We start from the raw sequence: 3,949 nt of genomic DNA, 5'->3' as shown, positions 1-3,949 counted from the left end.
CAGGTCCACATTCTTCATTATAATCCAGCTCCAGGTCTTCACAATCTTTATGACTGTGTGGTTTGAATAACTCACATAACTTCTCTCAATCTGTTTATTACCTATAAGATGGGGCTATCCATTCCTATGCTCCCTTCCTTGTGGACACTATGGTGAGGCTGTGATGAGAATGCAGGAAAATATAGAGCACATATCAGGAATAGGGACAGGACACAAAAGGGAAATTCGTGAATGCCAAATGCAGACTGTGCTTAATTTTAAATTTCCAAGTGTCAGTCCTGTCATGCCACATCTATAACAGCCAATGACCTTCTCCTGGTCAACTATCCAGAGTTATGCTGGAGAGAGAAACTATGGCTCCAAACAACTGGGACTTGCCTTGTTGAAAACAGAGTAGAGCTGGACTTTCAGCCTTTATTCCAAGCACCTGACCTGACCAAACTCAGGTTAAAGTTTGGTTAACAACGTTTCATCCCCAACACATTCTGCTGCAAGCAGGGGCACAGATGGCACTCTTTCCTTTCCCAGATGGCTATTGTTATATCAAAGCCTACACAGTACGGAAGGGGAGGAACACTCAAGTCGTGACTCTCACATGATGAGGTTTTCCAAAGAGAAGCAAATTGTTCTGACAACCCCATGACATCAAGCAGGAAGCCTTGAAAGAATCTGGGAGGCAGAAGAGAGCAGGAACAAATATGATTATATTGGAGTGGGGTGGGGCTGGGGAGAAGTGGTGGTGGACAAAAACCTCTGATGTAAATTAGAGGCTCACCCCAAGGGTAACACAAAAACCAACATGCATAAAACTAAGCACTTTGCAAACTTACTAGATTACAATGGCATCAAAGGACAAATCCAAGAATCCACAAATGGTTCAGAAGTAGCCCAGGAAGGAGCAAGTTAAGCACAACAATCAAATTTTCACTTGCTTCCCTCCCAGAGGAAAGATCTTTCTCCTGTAAACAAGGCTGGCTGGCGGATATCACACCACCAGCTCCACACTGTTAGGGTTCTGCCAGCTGGGCTGCTCCACTTCTCAGGTTCGTTTTGCATATGGTTGGACTTGCCTATAATTTCCATTCTTTAGCTGAAATTACCTTGCTCTCTGAACCACAGTCAGCTCATTCTCCCTTACACGTAACAATTTAAAATGAAGACAGTTTTCCTGTTCCTCTGGTGTCGTCTTTGTTGAAGGGAAGATAAATCTTCCTCCTTCCTTCAACTGTTCCTTATAATCTTGGTCATTTTTCTCTGAGCTGATGGTGCTAAGTGATTCACATGTATGATCTCCTTTGATCACTGCGATAGGCCAGCAAGGTAGGTGTTCTCCATGTCATGCAGAAGAGAATACTGTGATGTGTACTTAGGGCTGTACATATCTAACATCACTCTTTTTATTCTTGCATTTTAGCACCAGCCCTCTCTCCCCCCCACTCCCCCGGAGAGGTCACACAGTTAGTTAGGGACAGTAATAAGACTGGAAAGCAAGTTTTCCAACTCCCAGTTCGGTTCTCTTCACTCTACTCCTTCTCTTTCTGTACATTCTCACCTTCTCTTCATCAGTCTCTACAGATGACATGTTTCAGCCTCCAAAACATGTTCATCTATGTACAGCTTATTACTAATAGGAAAATGATGGACTCCCTGTTAAAAAAAAAATTTTTTTTTAAATGACAATGAACGGGAAAGAGGACAAGCATAGAATGGGGGGTGGGGGGAAACACCCTGTGTCAGTATGTAAATATTTGTAAGGGCTTTAAAAAAGTTGGTGGAAAAATTAAATGGAAAGATAATGGAATTTTTCCCCAGACTTTTTGAAACTCCCTTGTATATATTGATACTGTTGTTAAGTGCTGTCAAGTTGGTTCCAACTCATAGTGACCCTGTGTAGTGTTTCCAAGGAGTGGCTGGTAGGTTTGAACTGCCAACCTTGTGATTAGCAGTCCACTGCTTATCCTACAGTGCCATACCAGGACTCCTTATATATCTGCCCATTATAAGGGAAGTGGTGGTTCAGTGGTACAATTCTCATCTTCCATGCAGGAGATCCAGGTTCAATTCCTGGCCAGTGCACCTCATGTGCAGCTACCACCTACCTGTCTGTGGAGGCATGCATGTTGCTGTGGTGCTGAACAAGTTTCTGATTAAATGAACTCAGAAGAATGTCTTGGTATCTGTTTCCAGGAATCAGACAATAAAACCCCTATGGATCACAACAGTCTAATCTGCAATTGAATAGATCCTATGTGTAAAGCACTTACTACCACCTGCTTATTTTCCAGTCCAAAGAAAAAGGACCATGATCATGACAGACTCCGAAAATACATGAGAAACAGTTGAAGGAAGGATGAAGTTTGTCTTCCCTTCAACAAAGTAGACTCAGGAAGGACATGAACTTTGCACAGACAGGCAACATTTTATTCCATCGTATGCGGAGGTTATCATGAGTTGGAGACTGACTCTACTAACAACATATCTGCCCATTCATTAGCTCTTAAAACGGTATAGGATCCTTACAGCCAGAAACAATTACTAACAGGAACTACTTTTATATATTTAAACGGAATCAGAATGTTTTGCTATATGATTAAACAGAAATGTGTTTATGTGAAAAGCAAACTTTGCCCATAGCACAGTTGAGAAACAATGCAATATAAATATTTTGTTTCTGCCTGGTCAGGGCTATCAGCACTCCATTAAAAAAAAAAAAAACACATGGAAATCACTTAACCTAACATGTTGCCTAAACTGGTCTTCTGGAATGAAAAGAATAATTGTCATGTAACTGGTTCAAGTAGTCTCTCAAAATATATTAGCTGAATGAACACGTATGTAAAATGAATGAATCTATAAAGAAGTGAATAAGTGAAAAGTTATAGAAAGAACAAGAAAGAATAAATTAGTGTTACCCAGTAATAAGTTTCTGCTTTATTTTTCAGAGGAAAAACTGATAAATCAAAACTGATGGGCACACTTAAGCTACAAAGCCTATATTTTTATAAAAATTAGTCTAAAGGTGTTAGCCATTTTTCTACTTCAATCACCTCCTCCAGCTCCAGGCTGATGCAGCTGACAGCAAATGTCTCTCAGACAAACAAAGAATAAACAGTGGAAGGAGAAGAAATCATTCTTTCTTTCCTTTTATCCCCTTGCTGTGGTTAAGTGCTGCTGAGTCAGTTCTGACCCATAGTGACCCAGTGTAGGGTTTCCTAGGAGCAACTGGTGAGCTTGAACCACCAATCTTGCAATTTAAACCGACTTTGCATTAACCCACAGTGATACAACAGGACTTCTTTTACCCACCTGTTGCTCTGTGCCATTGAGTTGGTTCTGACTCATAGTGACCCTGTATAGGGTTTCTGAGGAGCGGCTGGTGGGCTAGAACCACCAACTTTGCAATTCAAACCCACCTTGAGGGTTGAGTGCTTAACCTATGGTGCCACACCAGGACTCCTTTTACCCCATAATTACCCCTTAATGTCCTACTCAAACCTAAGGACACTAATTACATTCTTCAAATTGTGCAGACATTCACAACTTCCCCTTCTCCTATAAACTCACTTTTCCCTACACTTCCTAGCTAACCTTTTGTGTTGCTGTTGTCAAATTGATCCCATGAAGATAATTCTTTAAAAGGGCATAATGCTCATTTGTTTTTGTTAAGTTGTTAAGTGCCAGTCAAGTGGGTTCAAGTCTTTCTGTCTCCTAACTACCCTGTATAGGGGTTCAGACATTTTTTACTAGTTAAACTAGGCTATTGTTTGGTTTAACAAAGACTTTAGGAAATGTTTTTGGTTTAAGGTTTCAGGGTTAAAGATTATCAAAGAATAGTTCCAGAAGTTCATCTAATTTACAGTGGCTCCAGTAAGGAGCTCTGGTAGCGTAGCGGTTATGAATCGGGCTGCAAACCGCAAGCTCAGCAGTTTGAAACTACCAGCTGCCCCGC

This window comes from Chrysochloris asiatica, unplaced genomic scaffold (genome assembly GCF_000296735.1).
Source record: "Chrysochloris asiatica unplaced genomic scaffold, ChrAsi1.0 scaffold00074, whole genome shotgun sequence".
In the NCBI taxonomy this organism is placed as follows: Eukaryota; Metazoa; Chordata; class Mammalia; order Afrosoricida; family Chrysochloridae; genus Chrysochloris; species Chrysochloris asiatica.
Note: the sequence above shows the minus strand (reverse complement) of the source record.